General features: G+C 46.6%; 1 long non-coding RNA gene across 1 annotated transcript in view; it reads left to right on the forward strand.

Annotated features, from left to right (window-relative positions):
* LOC140690916 (uncharacterized) overlaps positions 1 to 17415 on the forward strand; it is a 102422-nt gene that overhangs the window by 57428 nt on the left and 27579 nt on the right. The window contains exon 2 of the long non-coding RNA XR_012066270.1: positions 8713 to 8889. This is a non-coding gene — a long non-coding RNA (uncharacterized lncRNA). The remainder of the gene's footprint in view (positions 1 to 8712; positions 8890 to 17415) is intronic.

Raw genomic sequence — 17415 nt, forward strand, 5'->3', positions numbered from 1 at the left:
AATATTTATTGAGTATCGACTATGAACCAGACAGTGTGCTAAATTCTGGAGCTATGTTGCTGAGTAAAATTAGCAACAGTCCTTGCTCTATTGGAAATAGAGTCCGGGTGGGGAAGCAGGTCAAATAATCAAATAATCCCCAAAATGGGTAAATTGTTACAAAGTGAACAGAATGTACAGGAGGAGACTTGCTTCTGTGAGAGCATCTAACAAAGATGTTTGCTCCAGACTTGGGGAAGTGACTTGTGCCAAGCTCTAAAGGAGGTGCTGGAATTAAGTGAGGGGAAGACATGAGGGTGAGTGTGTTCCAGGCAGAGGGAGCAACCCTTGCAAAGGCCCTGTAGTGGGAGGAACATGGCATGTGAGGGAACCCACCCCCCACCCCTCCCAACCGATTTCCACCTCTGTCTCTGATACAGTTCAGGGCGTTTTCCCTGCACTTGGTCGAGTTTTTAATTGAGAAAACTGCTGTGCTTTGTGGGAAGAGGAAAGATAACGCTATTACATGCTTTCAGGTTCATGACCACAACTCTCACTGTTAGAGAACTGTTCTCTGGGGGCCTTGCCTGTCTTTATATATCCCTAGAATCTGTGAGATGAAGATGAGACCCAAGTCAAAGTAAAGAAGCAATGACCTCTTTGGTTAAAGCCTAAAGAACCAATATGGCAACTCATTGCCCACTGGTGATGTGGAAACTCTTGAAGGGAGTCGTTGTCTCAACCTTCGCAGAACAGGTGCAGGACATGGGGCTGTGTGTAACGTCTGACAGGTGTCCGGGACCTTATTACATCATATCAGGCTCGGGCAGGAGCATCTCACAATTGCTATTCCTCTCCAGAGTGGTGAGTGTGTGTCCCCATGCTAATGAATTTAAGTCCGCCAGGTGTCTTAAAGCTCCTGAAACGAGATAGGATAGAAGTGTGAGATTTTGTAATTGTGATTGTGATTGATATTCTGCTTCTCAACACAGTCAGAGCATCTTCTTGTTAAAATGCCCTGTGTTCTGCCAACAAGATGAGAACAGGTGTTGGGATACTGCCAGCCACGCAGGCTTTTCTCAGCCCTGTGTGAGTGTGTGCACGTGTGAGCGCATGTATACATGAGGGTAAACATTAAGCATAGAAACAAGGGAGAATTTATCTGATTTTTGAAAGATCTCAGAAATTGCCTCTGGAGCCCGATACATTGAGAAGTGTTTTCTCGTTGAAGAATAAACATGGAATTATCCTATTTTCCTGGGTAACTATGAGGAAGCCAGTTTCTGTTACACCTCCCACCCACACCGTGCCTTCTTGCTGCCTGATAAGTCAGTTGGGTTCCATAACTTTTCAATGTCCGTGGGCTATTAAAATAGCCAAGTCACCAGGCCGTTTTTCAACTTACACCTTAGATTTCATTCAAAGTTCCCCCTCTGTTTCCCAGCCCTGGCTGGACTCCGGGTGGGTCTGGTCTCATTCCCCTGGCCTTACACTTTCCTGCTCCTTTTGTCCTGCTGTGATGAGATGGGAAGGAGAGAGGGGAAGGGGCTGTTTCTCTCTTTTTTTTTTTTTTGGCTTAATATATTTTATTTTTTTGAGCAGTTTTAGATTCATAGCAAAACTAAATGGAAAGCACAGAGTTCCCTGGAACCACCGTCCCCACAGACGCACAGCCTCCCCCACTGTCAACATCCTCCACCAGAGTGGGGCTCTTACTATAATCAGGGAACCTATATTGTCACGTCATTATCACCCAAGGCCCGTGGTTGACATTCAGGTCCACTCTGTGTTGTACATTTTGTGGGTCTGGACAATTGTATGATGACATGGATCCACCACTGTAGTATCGTACAGAATACTTCCCCTGCCCTCAGAACCCTCTGTGCTCCCCCCCACCCCAGCCCCTGGCAACCTTTTTACCATCTCCTTAGTTTTGCCTTACCCAGAATGTCATATAGTTGAAATCAGAGGATACATAGTCCTTTTAAATTGGCTTCTTTCACTTAGTAAGATGCATTTAAGGTTCTTTCATGTCTTCTCGTGGTCTGCTAACTCACTTCTTGTTAGCGCTGTATAATAAATATTCCACTGTGTGCATGCCCCACAGTTTTTTTTTATCCACTGATCCATTGAAGCACAACTTAGTTGATTCCAGGTTTGGCAGTTATGAATCAAGCCACTATAAACATCCGCAGGCAGGTTTTGTGTGGACGTAAGTGTTTAATTCATTTCAGAAAATACCAAGGAGCATGTTTGCTGAACTACGTGGTAAGAGCATGTTTAGTTCTGTCCCATTTTGCATTTCCACCAGCAACATGTGAGGGTTCCTGTTGCTCCACATCCTCTGCAGCATTTTGCTGTTGTCGATATTTTAGATTTTGGCCATCGTGAAAGGCGTGTGGTGGTATCTCATTGCTGGGACAGTTCTTTTTGACGTGTCCTTGGTGAGCTGGCTGTCCTCTCAGTTTGTTCTAACTGCTGTATCCACGTGGGAGAATCTCCACGCTGGGGGTGGGGTCGTGGCTGTCCTCTTTCTGCTGGTCATTTCCACTGGTCTGGCTTGCTGTCCATGGACTTTGTGCAGAGGGAGGTGGAAACTCCAACAGACTTCCCTGGTAATAGATTCCATCTTATGCAGTCTTTTTGCTTTTGTTTCTCCTGGGTCTCAAGAGCTTCAAAGTCCAGATTTACATTTATGTTGAGTTTTTGGCTGAGGATTTCTGTATCACATGGGAGTATAAAAGTCAGACTCCTGTACCATGGTGCATATATGCTTGGGGTTCCAATTTCTTACAGGAGACTCTTTTCCCCCAACATGGTAGATGCCCCACCTTGCAACGCTTTGGTCCCCATGAGCTTTTCTTAAGCTGCAAACTTTCCCGAGGGTGCTGATGACAGCTTTTTACTGCAAGTGCTTGCCCCCTCTCCCCCTTCTTCCTGCCCGAGAGCTTGTCTTGTCTGAGCTCTGGTGTAGCCTGGAAGTTCAGAGATATTAGCACCCTCAGAGCAACCTTAGACCACTGGGGGATGGGAGTTGATGGATTCATGTCCCACCCCTCATCCTCGGAGGGGTGGTCTGAGGTCTCCCAGAGGTTCCCTGGCAGGACTGAGCCTCAGTTTCCCCCAGCAGTAACTTGCTTATTATGCAACCTTTATTGGCTTTTCTCCATTTTCTCTCTTAATTCCCCTGCTTCCTTTATGCCTTGTGGGATTATCGCCTCAGTAAACTGTCTGAACCCAAATCCCTGTTTTAGGATCTGCTTTGGAGGAACCCAGACTAAGAGACCGCCAAGAGCCCAGCCGATGGCACAGTCACCTGCAGCCTCCCTGGGCTGCTGGGGAAGTTTTCTAGTCTCTTTGAGAGGCCTGATTCTGAGGCCGGAGTCTCCCATCCAGCTGTCTTCCTTACAGAGGCCCAAGACCACGTCTCCTGTTATCCTGGTGATACTAGAATCCTAGCCCCTAGCTCCTAACCCCTCGGGGCCGTGTTCTGTGTGTGGTGCCCCTGGTTGCCCTGGTCTCACCTGGACCTTGCTTGAAGTGTTTATAGTCTTACGCACTTTTCACTTCTGACCCCTTGGGATGTTCCTTTACTTACTTTTGAGCCTACATCTGTGTCAATTTCTATTTTTCCCTAACAACAGGTGTTTGTGAAATGGGAATTGTCTACATCTGTCAGTCCACCAGGTGGTCGGAAGTTTAGTCCTTCAGCCAACAATACAGTTGTTCACTCTTCCTCACTGTGGTTACAGCAGTGAGAAAACAGAAGTCCTGGCTTCGTGGCACTTACATTGCTGTGAGGGAAACAAATAAAACATAGGCAGCTGTGGAATGTATAGTCAGGTGGTGATGGTGCTATGTAGGAAAATAAAAGAGTGAGGGAGGATGGAAGAATTGGAAGGGGTGGGGATTGCCAGTCGGCAAAGGGCAGCCGGGGATGTCCTCCTTCATCAGGTGAGGTTTGAGCAGAGACCTGAAGGAAGTGGGAGAAGGAAGGACACAGCTCTCTGGAAGGCGAGCATTCCAGGCGCAGGGAATAGCAGGTACAAAAGTGCAAGGCAGAACTGTGGTTGGCGTGTTCCAGGGTCAGCAGGGAGGCCAGAGTGGCCAGAGGGAATGAGGGAGTGAGGGCATGGAGGAGATGTGGGAATAAGGTAGCCGGGGTCAGACCCTATCCGGATGTGTATGCCGTGGCCGGGACTTTGGTTTATACCGTGTGTGAGATGGGGCAGGGAGGGGGTGCTGTGAGCAGAGAAGTGACACAATCTAACTTCTTTCTTCAAGTGATTCCTCCGGCTGCTGCGTTAGAAACAGGACTTACAGAAGCAAGGTTAGATCAGGGAGGCCAGCCCCATTGCAATAACCTGGGTGAAGGAGGGTGGTGCTTGGATCCAGGTAGCAACACTGACGTGCTGGGACACGGCCGGACTCCGGACACGTTTTGGAGGGTGTGTTGCCGATGGATAGGGGTGTGCGATATAATGAAACACGAGGGGTGAAGGATGACACCAAGGTTTTTGGCTTGAGCAGTTAAATGGATGGAGTTGCCATTTGCTGAGATGGGAAAGATTGTGGGAGGAAGAGTTTGGGATGAGGAATTGGGAGTTCAGTATTGGACATGTTAGGTCTGACATGTTTATGGGCATCCAAATGGAGACGTCCAGTAGGCCATTGATCATAGGACTGCAGGACTCGGGGGAGAGGCCATGTAGCTCACAGATCAGTGAGGGGTACCGGTCAACCAATATGCAGACTGTTCAAAAGGGATGAGTGAGTGCAGGGGGCTAGGGGAGCACGTCAAACAGGCACAGCCTTGTGCTGGTGGGTAATGCCACTGGCGTGAGTGATCTTTCAGCTTTGACTTAAGCAGGACAAGCCAAGCGAAAATAGAGGGAGGACAGAGTTGAGGCAAAGGGAGACGCCCATGCCAGGCCCCGCGGGAAGGGAGGGCGAGTTGCCATTTTGGAACTAAGAGTAGGTCAGTCTCACTCGAAGAAGACAGTGGCTGGGGGAAGGATGGAGAAAGAAGCATGGAGTGATCAGGGTCATGCAGGGCTCCTGGAGGGAGTTTGGATTATTTCATGAGGGCACAAAGGGTGTCACTGAAAAATTGTAAGCAGGGCACTGATGTGTCCAGATTTAACACATGCTTCTCCTCTGGAGAGACCTTCCTATAGGAGCATTTTGAGCCAAGTCCTGTGAGCTCAGCCCCCACGGGCCAGCGTGTTCCATCCCCATCAGCTCCCTTCCCACTCTCATTAGGCTTGTCACATCCAAGTAGGTCAGGCCAGGCAGAGAAGGTCCCTAGGGACTTGGTCTTCCCCTGGCCAGGCCCAGACTCGGTGCAGGGAGGAATCTGCATGGACGGAATGGCTTCTTGCACTCAGCTGAGGGGGCCGAGGGGAGGGCAGCCTGGGCTACTTCCCAGGGCAACCGAAACCAAGTGGATTCTCTTTCTTGCGAACTGTGAGTTTTCTCAAAGAGCCTCTCAGGCAGGTAAGATTGCTAAAATCTGAGGCTCCAGTCTGGTGCTGATAAAGGTGATTTTTCTCCTGGAGAGCTCTTTTTCTCTCAGTCACCAGATCGTGCTAAATACTGCAGCACGTGGGCATTCAAAAATGCATGTGTATGTCACTTGGGGAAAGATCCTTAGACCATTTCCCTGTGGCTTTTGCAAGCAGGATAAATCGGGACGGGCAGATTGAGAGCAATCGAATCAGCCTCTGGAGTCCTGAGTTCTTGTTATTTCCTGTGTATTGCAGGCTTTGTCATAATTGTCATAAAAGGTTAGGTTTCACAATTTTTTAAGTTAATGGGTTAAATTTGACAGCTTAGATGAAAGGTACACATTCCTTGAAGAATACAACATACCAAAATTAATAGAAGAAGAAATAGAAAATCTAAAAAGCCCTGTACCTATTTAAGAAATCGAATTCACAACTAAAATCTCTCCTTAACTTCCCTCCCTGACCACAACAGGCCCATTTTATCAAATATTTAAGGGTAAAGTTATTCCAAGGTTACACAAACCCCTTTCAGAAAATGAAGAAGAGAATTATTTCCAGAGCACATCTTTAGATTAGCATAACTCTGATAAGAAAAGCTGATGAGGACATTTAAAGTAATAGACCATTGTCTTTCATTAACGTGACACAAAATTCCTTAACAAGGTATCATCAAGCAGAAGCCAGCAGTACGTAAAAAAGGTGGATCTGAGATCAGAACCATGATCACACGGCATCCTACTCTGCCATATCAAACCCCTGACAAAAATCACTAATTGATCACTTTGGTTTTTTTCTGACTGAATCATTCTCGGCCTATCTCTCCAGGCAGCCACCATCAATCAATTAAAGTTGGCCGTGTGAGAAGAAATCTATTTGATGTCATTGAACTAAATGGATCCTACCAATATAAGGCTGAGATACTGTAATTCTATTTTCATGTGAAAATCTTGAGGTCATTTTACAGGCAAACATTTCCTTCAGCGTGGGATGATTTATTCCAGACCTGATATGGAGGAGCAAAAGTCCATTGTTGTGAGCAATTCACACACAATAAGAAGCCATAAAATATTAAAAGCCTTTGAAGACCATCATTATCTTGTTTGTCCTCATTTCCTGCTGTATCATCAGCCCCCAAGGACAAAGTCTGGTACACACCGTCATCTAAGAGTGTTTGTTGAATGAATCAATGAGTGAACTCTGAGGGAGGCAGACAAATGGTTCTTGGTAGAGTTGTTATGGTTACAGCCAGGGAGTCAAGAATAACCAGGCACAAAGGATGAAGCCAGGGACTGGGGGCCAAGCCACAGGCTGCAGTGGGAGGGTTGAGCATCTCTATTCTTGTGTTAATAACGTCAGCCTTGTCTCTGCTCTGAGTTGCAGACAAATATATCCACCTGCCTCCTTGATATTCACCTGGCTGCCTCAGAGACTTCTTGAGCTCACCATCTATTATAGACCGTAGTGTCTCCCCACTCCCTTGACCCCCAACCTGATCCTTCTCCAGTGTTTCTTATCTCAGTGAACCCCACAATCATCCATCTGGTTATACAGGCCAGAAATGTAGGAGGCAGTCTGAAAACCTCTCCTCTCTTGACATCTCACGTCAAATTATCTCTCAAATACATGCGTTCCTCTCTGTCTTGCCCACCACCACCACCCTGGCCTGAGCTCCCATCACCTGGATGACGGGGACAGTCAGCTGAGCCGTCTCCCTGCATCAGCCCCGTCAGTCCCCCACTACACCGTTCTCCACGTTGCGGCTTGAGTGATCTGTTCAAAATGCAGAGTAAAACAAGTTCATACTGTATAGCACAGGGAACCATATTCAATATCTTGTAGTAACTTATGGTGAAAAAGAATTTGAAAACTAATATATGTATGTTCCTTTTTGACTGAAGTATTGTGCTGAACACCAGAAACTGACACCACATTGTAAACTGATTGTATTTCTATTATATGTATATTTAATGCGGAGTAGATTTTTCAGTCCCTGCTTAAAACTTGGTATCTTCTCATTGCCTGCAAGGGAAAAACCAAACCCTCTAAACTGGTCTGCCAAACCCTGGATGATCCGGCCCCTGTGGTCCTCTTAAACCGCACCGTACACCACTCACATTTACATTCTGTGTGTTAGTGCCGCTGACCTTTCAGCTCTCCCAAGGCGGCAGGCTCCTCCCCACTTCTCTGTGTACAACTCTTTCCCCCTCCTCTGTACCTAGTTGATACCCACACACCCTTTAGAGTTCTCGTCACTCCCGTGAGAAAGGCTTCCCCTGCCATCCCCCTTCACCCCTTTTTCACTGATGCACAGGATAACAGAATCATCCAGCCCCCAAAATCAATAGTGCCAAGGCTGAGAAGCCCTTTCCTAAGTCCCTGAGGTTTGGGGGTTTATTGTTACTGCAGCGTCATGAGTCTTTTCCTCACTGATACAACGAATGATTGAAATCTGTTACACATCCTGCTTCTCCACCTTGCAGAATCTCTGTGTTTTCCTTAAAGCTAGAGCCTTCAAGAAGGCCATTGAGGAATTATAAATGAATTGAATAAACTAAGTAACTCCACGAGGAGCCAGCATGTTTTCGATGTGGAAATAGAGAAGTGAAGGAAACTGCAGAAGTCCAAATGTGGAGGTAGTGCCATGTAACCACTAAGAGTAGAGGTTGTCATAGTTGGTCATGGTTCCTCAGTCAAATCAGGTTCTCTGCCTGTTTGTGTAAATAAAGCTGTATCGGAATGCAGCCACGCCCACTTGTTTGTGCGTTATTCATGGCTGCTTTTGTACTACCGGGACAGAGGGAACTGGTTGCAACAGAACGGAGACTGGATGACCTACAAAGCCCAAAATACTTACTATCTGGCCCTTTACAGAGCACGTTTGCTGATTCCTGTTAAGAGTGTGGGTCTGAGCCCCAGCTCCAACACTGACTAGCTGTGTGACCTTGAGGAAGTCACATTACCTCTCTGAGTTTCAATTTTCTCATCCATCAAATGGAGACAGTAACACGACTTGCCTCACATGGCTGTTTAAGGATGTAATGAGCTCAAATGCTTTGCACATTGCCTGGCACATAGAATATGCTTAAAACATCATAGCTATTGTTAATGAGTTAGTAGCAGAAAAAATGATATAATAATAATAATAAAACAAAAGCACCTTTTGTGCCTTGGGCGGAAGTAGATGCTTTCCTGGAGCCTGGCAGCAAGTTTTCTTCCTTTGTCGCAGATACTCTGGCAGCCCAGAAGGAAACGTGTTTATGTTGAAAGCACCTGGCGGAGATGGCATGGAGGGGGCTGAGCTGGTGGAAAGACCCATTTCTCAAACCCAGCTTTCTTCACAGAATTATTCAAAGGGAAACCTTATCAAGCAGCCTTCCGGCTTGGTGTCATCCATCTTCTAAAGGTAATTCAATAACCCTTGGTAGCTGATGATTTATGGGGTGGGTGGCCACAGGGAGGTTGCTCTTTGTATTACAGCCTGTTTTTATCAATGACCAGCAACCTGCTGGCTGGAGCCAGAAGCAAAAGGCTCTTTGTTTAATCCTGTTAACCTGGGCCTTGTCTGCAGCCGACTTCAGGCCAACAGAGGGCCACTGGCCGCATGGGCAGATGAAGAGCTTGGATCGTTCTGAGTGGGGAGTGCCAGTGATTAAAGTAGGACTCCTGTCGAGCCCTGCCTCCTGCACAAATCTGCTTGAAGGCCCCCCCAAAGCTCATCTGGTCGATGCTCCAGTCCTGGGAGGGAGAGCTTGTCATCCTTGCGTCACAGTTGAAATGCTGAAGCTGGGAGGTGGTTACTCACGTCATGCCTAAATTAAGAACGCCAAGCATTCCTATCTTAATGGGATGTACGTGTCCCCCAGGCTCTCTCTGATGTACCGGTCTTGGCTTTTGTCATATTGCTGCCTTATTCTGAACATGCCAGTGCAGTCTTCATGAGGGTAGGACCTTGTTCTCTCACTTGTGATATTCCTTGGACAGGGCCTGGCGCATAGTAGGTGGTGCTTGATGAATGTGTTTAAAGAATAAATGTTTCCCAGGCCTTTGCATATGTTGTATCCTGTTCCTGAAACACTCTTCCCATCCTTTTGCTTGGCTCACCCTCATTTGTCCTCAAGGTCACAACTTAGATGTCATCTTGTACCAGTTGGTATCTAATCAGGAAAATAGAAATCAAAGGAGTTAACTGAACTGAGAGAATTTAATAGGGCATTGGTTAAGCACTTACTTGAAGATGGAAAAGATAAAAAGGGAACACTGAGGTCGCAGAGGTAGTCGCTGCAGTGGATTAGTTATCCACTGCTGCATAACAAAGTACCCCACAGCTCAGTATCTTAAAACAACCATTCATCATCTCATATTTTCTGTGGGTCCAGAAACTGGGTGCGACTTGGCTGGATCTTCTCCCTCAGGGTCTCATTACAACAGTCAAGGTGGCAGCCAAGGCTAGGGTCTCATCTGAAGGCTGGACTGGGGAGGCATCTGTTTGTAAGGTCTTTTGAGTGGTTGTTGGCAGGAATCAGTTCCTCATGGGCTGTTGGACTGAAGCTCTCTGTTTATCACTATCTATTGGCTGAAGGCCTCCCTCAGTTCATTGCCCCATGGACCTGTCCAAAGGGCAGCTCACAGCACGGCTTCTGGCTTCATCTGATCGAGTGAGCAAAACAGAATATCCCTGATGCAGGCCACAGTCCTATTCTTTCATCTCTGAAGTGACATCCCATCAGGCGAGTCAGCAAGTGTCTCCTGCACTCCAGGGCAGGGAGCTACACAAAGACACAAATATCAGGGGGCAGGGATCACTGGGGGGCATGTGAGAGGCTGCCCTTCACCCCTAAAGGGAAGAGGCTGAGTTTTAGAATCTACATATTTGGAGGAGGGTCCCCCTGGGGAGGAGATTGCCTCTGAGGGGTGGCCCTGGCCAGCTGATACTGGTGACTCTGATGGGGCATAATGAAGGGGTTTCCAGGAGAAACACCTGGACACAGGGGCTAACTTCTGTTTCTGGAACCAACTGGCACCACCCAGGGTCAGGGGAGAACTAGTCACACTGTCAGAACAGGATGCAGACTGGAAGGAGCAATCCTTTCTGCCCTCGTGAAAGGTTGAATTGTATCCCCATCCCCCAGATTCATACGGTAAAGTCGTAGCCCCTAGTACCCCAGAACGGGACCTTACTTGGGACTAGGGTCATCGCAGATGTAATTAGTTAAGGTGAGGTCAACCTAATCCAGAATGACTGGTGTCCCTGTAAAAAGGGAGAACTTGGAGACACACACACACACACACACGGTCTATGAGGACGTGAAGGCAGAGATGGGGGTGATGCTTTTACCAGCTCAGGAATGCCAGCAACTGATAGCGACCCACCAGCAACGAGGAGAGAGGCGTGGGACAGACGCTCTCAGCCCTCAGAAGAAGCCTACCCTGCCGACACTTTGATCTTGCACTTGCAGCCTCCAGAGCTACGAGAGGATACATTTCTGTTTTCTAAGCCACCCAGTTTGTGGTACTTTGCTGCAGCAGTCTTAGAAGGCACACAGCCTCCTCCCGCCTGGCTTACATCTTACAGGACTGACCAGGGATGCAGCTGGTGGAGCAGGGACGTAGTGGCAGGTCAGCACCAGAGCACAGACGATGATGGAAGGGAGGGCGCGAAGCTGGGCACTGGCCAGCACTCCCCTCTTTGCAGGGAGCCTTCAGTGACCTCAGCACACGAGCTCTGGCTAGTCTTTTGCCTCCCTGTGTCCCCTCAGTCCTGTGTACTGCCTTCTGTCGTAGCATCTGCTATCCTCTTGTCCTACCTGAGTATTTGTGTCTTCTCCTAGATTGTGAACCTCAGGAGGACAGATGCTGTGTCTCTTTTTCTGCCCTGTGTCACCTGTGCCAATCCGGACAGCTATCATATCGTGCATATTAGCTCACTCAGTCCTCATAATAGCTCTGCAGTGCAGATGTTTTTTTCCCTCCTGTTTTGCTTATGAGAAAACTGGATATCAACGGGATTAAATGACTTGCCCAAGGTCATACAGCTGTTAAGTGCCAGACCCAGAGTTGAACATCCTTTCAGTTATCCGCTTCCACTGCAGTGAAGTACCACAAATTGGGTGGTTTAGGAAACAGAAATGCATTCTCTCACAGTTCTGGAGGCTAGAAGTTCAAGATCTATCTCCCCATATTTCGAGAGCCGCCATGTATTAAAGCTTCACAGTATGCCAGGAACTGAGTTTGATGCGATTTGCATGGCTTTCTCTATCTCCATATGTATATTAGCTACATTATCATCTAATCCTCATTTCATAGAGTAAGCAGTGTTGATGGAGAGCTGGAAACCACACTGAATATTACCGTTAAATCTAATTCCTCTGTGCAGCCAGACAGCTGAGAAATCAACCAGTGTCCCTCCGCTAAGAGCGGATTAATAGATTGTTGATACATCTAATGGCTTATTTAATTGATGGCCTCTGCCATTATTAGGGGAGAGTTTAGAGGGGTTTTTATGATTATAAGACCCACATCAAATTAGCCTTAGAAACCGGAATGTAAATACAAATGTTACTCTGTTGCCAAGCACACCTGTTCTTGTAGCCAAAGCTTTAAGAATTTATTCAGCAAATATTTGAGCACATACTACGTGTTTGGCACTGTTCTTGGAGCTGTGGAAAATATAGAAGTATAAGATGCGTTCTTGTCCCCCAGGGACCTTGCAGTGTAGCTAAGGAGAGGAGATATGCACACGTGAAATGTTGATTAACAAAGCAAGGCCATCTAGAGTAAATAGAAAATTAATGGAATGGACAACAGAAAAATTGTGCTTAGGGGAATTCAGAGGAGGGAGTGATCATGATGATAGTAATGAAGAAATCTGCTACCGTTTTACTGAGCATTTATCGCGTTCCAGGCATCGTGTTGTTTGTGTGCACTAGCATTTTACTGATGTGGAAACTGAGGCTTGGAGAAGTTGAATGATTTGCAAAAAGTCGCACAGCCAGTGAATGATGGAGTGAGAATTTGATCCTGGGTTATCTCACCCAGAAATGAGCTCTTAATTAAGAACCTGCCATTCCATGTTCTGCAAGTGGATTGTACTCTGTACGTCCACAGAAGTCAGTGACTATGTTGGGGGCTGGAGAAGCTCATGTAAATCTTAGAGGTGATGATGTTTAATATGGGTTCTGAAGCATGAATAAGAGTTCAGTAGTTGGAGAAAGAGAGGCAACATTCCAGACAGAAGAAACAGCCTATGCAAAGCATGTAGTTTTGTTTCATATTTGTTTCCCTCTGCCTCCAGCTATGACCACCATACCCTCTCCCCCGACGTTTTTTTTAGAGATGGCCAGTTTAAGTAAGTCATCCTCACTCTTTTATGCCCCTTCCTTCAGAGAAAGGTTTAGGATTTCACAGTATTCACCCTTTGACTTTGTTGGCAATGAGGCTTGATTCTCTGGGAGAGAGAAGCCTCTGTGATTGTACAGCAGACCCGTATCTCCTTAATTATTTTGAGCACCTGGAAGAGAAGGCAGTGGGACATCCTCTCTCCCCTCAACACTTAACTATTAAAAATGCTAGGAACATTTTGTTGAATGAACAGTTCTTGAGAGAACTAAAGTGCTTATTGCCTATTTAAAAAAGCCATTCTGAGAGAAAACTAAAATAGATGGCAATCAATTGAATTTTCTGCCCTAGGAGATCTTGAACAATGAAACCCAAGTAATTGACCAGTGGTTTTCAGAGGAGGGTGGGCATGAGAAGCGAACAGAGGGTAGGAGGAAGAGATGCTCAGAGGAACATGTAAATGGAGGAAGCGATGATTTTGCAGAAACAGCAGTGCAGCCCCCTAGATCTGGGTTCCTTCTGAGAGGCCAGAGGAAACTATTTAGGGATGCCACTCATAATAACCTGTCAGGGCTTCAGTTTTCTCATCTGTGAAATGGATGCAATGATGTTGAACTTTGAGATCATAGAAGGTAAGGTGCATGAAGCACTTCTCATGCTGTCTGGCACATAGTAGGAGCTCAGAAATGTTAGCTATTGTTAACAATAGTATTGCGTTCGAGAGTAAAGTGCAGAGTTGATATCTGAGGTTGGGTTCCCTGGGGTTTTCATGCATGTGATAGGCTGAGGTCTTGGAAGCAAGGGAGTGAGGGAGGCAGGAAAGCGCAGGAGAAGGAATTAAATAAGGATGTGATCTCAACTGGAGACTGACTACAGCCTGATCCCACAGGGGGCTCGAAAGTATGGACTGATTAGTCATTGGATACAGGATGCCTTGGGGAGGGGTGTGCCCAAAGTGGGTTTTCTAGGCTAGGTGGCTCCTGTTTGAGAGCAGTTCTCCCCAAGGGCAGATGTGAGCCGAGCAGCCCGTACTCGCCGCATCTGGGTGATGGATGCATTGGGCTAGAAAAGGGTGTCAGGGTTGGGTGCACCAGTGGGGTCCCTTTCAGTTGTCAGGGTAAAGGTTGCAGAGTGGGAGCTGAACAAACAAGCCTGTTTTTATGTAGCGTGAGGATGAACCTTTTGACAAAAAGATGCAAGGAAGACCCACCCTGATGTAACTTAGGATATTTCCAACCGATTCCTCATAGAGATCTCGGCACCTTCCAGAATCCCAGCTTCCCACCAGAGCCTGTCTTATTATGCCATTGTTCAAAGACAGGACACTTGCTCTTCTCATCTGCAAGTCTTGAGACTCACTTGATCAGCTGATGGTGCCTTCAGGGCAGAAATTATGTCTTGTCATCTTTGTGTTCCCCATGATGCCAAGTGTGGTGTCTTGTATACAGCTGGTACTCAGAAAGAGGAGTTGAATGAAGAGCATCTCTTCTAAGCATTCTCATGGATTCTAAGCTGCTGACTTTTTGGGATGGTTAAAGAAAGTGCCTTCACTTATGAATATTTAGACTTCTTGCTCTGGCATTTAAGGTCCCCAACCCTCTTGATCTGACCTCCAGGATTATTTCCAGTGACCCTCTCACCCCCACCTTCACAAGCCCCACTCTGTTGTCCAGTGGTTTCCAGCCTTTTCCCATTTTCTCATATGACCGTCTAACCAGTCATCCAGGCTAAAATCCCAGAAGTAATTTTTTTATTCCTCTTTCTCTGACCCCCCAGCCATCAAATCCACCAGCAAGTCTGGTTTATTCTACTGTTGAAATATGCCGTGGTCTGGCTACTTTTCATCCTTTCTTTTGCTGTCTTTCCAGTCTAAGTCATTTCTTCATCTGTCATCCAAGTTGCAACATCCTCCTCACCGGCCTCCCTCCTCCAGATCTTGCTAAGCACAGCAAGTTGTGTCTAGCACAGTGCTTGGCACATATGGCCCTCAGTGAATACCTGATGAATGAATGCTTAAGGAATAGTCTGAGGTTCCCTTCTTGACATTAAAAAAAAATCATAGATTGACATAATAATAGTTGATATTTTAGTGTACTTTGCTCGAGAAAACATTTGTTGACCAAATGCATGTATGAATTCAATAATGTGTTTGAATAAGTAGATCTACAGACACTTGAAAAGTAGTTGTACTAGGGCTGAGGCTTTGGCAAATTGGTATGAAAGTTGGCAGGCACCTTGCAATACCTCTACAGCCCTCTAGGAGGCGGTGGCTCACAGTCTGGAATCCATTACTCTGGTTACAAACGAGGTCTGTACTATCCCTGCAGCCTGACTCATTGCAGGATTCTGTTCCCATCTCGGTGCCTTTGTTCCAGCTGTGTCCCCCTCTTGGAGGGCCCTTTCAAATCTACCTCAAACTCTGGGTATACAAAGCCCATCCATCTTTAAAGTCTCAGCCCAAATGTCAGCTCTTTTGAAGCCTTTCTTGATTTCACCCAAATGAGGTTTCTCACCCTCTTTGCTGAGTTTTATCTGTACTGCTTTTATATATAGCTGTAGGTGCCCAATTTAGAGATCTCATGAACCAATAGCACTTGGGGGGGTGTCTGACATAGATTTAGCAACTTTTGACTTTGCCCAAAAGACCTTGAAACACTCAAATCTTATCACCACCATCATTTCATAAAAGCAATTCGTTTAAACAGAAGAAGAGAAAAGGGGAAGAAAGGGCATTATTTCAAAATAAGGAATCATCTTAATAATGAAATAAATTTAGTTCTATGGAAAATTCATGCAAGGGTGGTTCTTATTTTTCCCTTGTTTATGAGTCCCTAGTAAAGAATTCATCACAGAAAAACCTAGAAAGGGACATTTGAAAACGTTGTCCCCTAATTCTCCAGGTCCCTACACCATCACCACTCCTCATGGGTGGGGAATGTGTCTAATTGAGCACCATCTTCCCAGCAAAGCCTGGCTCAAGGTGACTGATGTAAGGCTATTTGACTGGACGTCATGGAGGACAGAGATCTCCCTCTGGAATACTTTCGGTCCCTGATCCTTTGGCCTCTGTGCCACTGATGGTTAATGAAAGTCCTTGCAGTAGAATTACCCTTTTCTGGCAGGCAAGGGGAGTGGAGAGCCCTCAGATTTTGCTTGCTAACTCAGCACCAAAGGTACTCACGTAACCTTCGAGGAAGACATTGTCCATCCAATGTAGGGAGAAAAGGCTATGATGTTCTGGATTTGTAATACCATAGTAGGTGCTCAGTTAATACTTGACATACCTCTCTAGAGCTTGAAATCTGTGAGGCTGACTTTTTTTTTGGCCCTTTCTCTGTTGAATATGAGCCCTGCCATTCTTGGCTTTGTATTCCAAAGTGCAGGTGTTCCTGTAAGCAATGGTGAGACATAATGGAGACCAAAGACAGCTGGGTTCCGGATCCCTTCCAGTCATGGAGCAGAGGGAGGTCTTGTGGCTTCCTCCTGGGCCTCTTTGGATCACTGCCCTTTTTAGAGCCCTTGGGAGAACTGGGCCAGAAACAAACAGCATCTTCCTGGGTCAAGGCACAAACCACAGACACCCCAGGAATTTTAGGGAACAGAGCTGTCCCTGGGAGGCTGAATGCCTAGTGCCCAGACTCCGTCTGTGGAATAATGAATTCTCATATGATCATCTGCTGTATAAATCACTGACGATGGGGAGTTAATCATGCATAGGAAATGCATCCTTTCTCTGAGTTAATGAGCACAGTGCTCCAAGCAGCATCTGTTTACCCCTCCACTTTCAAATCTCTGGCAGTTTGAACAATTCATTGTGCCCAGTAAGCTCTCTTTGTTTCAAAGCATTAAGGGAAAAAACCCCAGTTCTCCTCCAAATGCACATACCACTGGATGGTGGGTCAAGAAGCCTCTACTTAGCTCCTTTACCCACTTAAAAATGATTATGTTCTGAGACTCAAATGACATATACAAGCGCTGAGGGGGATAGGGGAGGGTGGGAGAGGGAAGAGAAGAGCATGAGGAGGAAGGAATAATTTGGTTCTGTTTTTATGAGAACTATATAATGCATCAGGCAGTGTACCAAGTGTTTTGCTAATAGGATCTTGTTTCATCAACGTCATACAATGACAGACACAGGTCTTACTACCCCCATTTTATGGAAGAGAACATTGAGGTTCAGCTGGGAAGTGGCTGCAGAGGGATGGGAGCTCAGGCTGTTCTGACTCGAAGGCTCAAGTCTCAGCCAGTCTACTGCACTGGCCCTTCCCTTCCAGTGGGGCCCTCCCTCACCTTCCAGTCCTTACCCTGAGGCCCTCCCCCATCCCTCTTGGACCACCCTCAGGCTGAGGCTCTGAGGCTAAGCTGCCTAGGCACCCATCTCAGTGGTGCCACTTTGCAGCATTGGCGCCCTTCACTTACTTCTCCGAGCTCCAGTTTCCTCTCTTACCGCCTGGGAACAATCACAGTGCCTTCATGTGTGATTTTGTGAGGACTAACTGAGATGCTATATAGAGACAGGGTGCAGAACCCTGTATCAGTCATACTTTTGTTACTGTCCTTTGTGGAACACGTGCACTTTGCTAAACACGTTATA

Source organism: Vicugna pacos, chromosome 32, assembly GCF_048564905.1.
Source record: "Vicugna pacos chromosome 32, VicPac4, whole genome shotgun sequence".
Taxonomy (NCBI): domain Eukaryota; kingdom Metazoa; phylum Chordata; class Mammalia; order Artiodactyla; family Camelidae; genus Vicugna; species Vicugna pacos.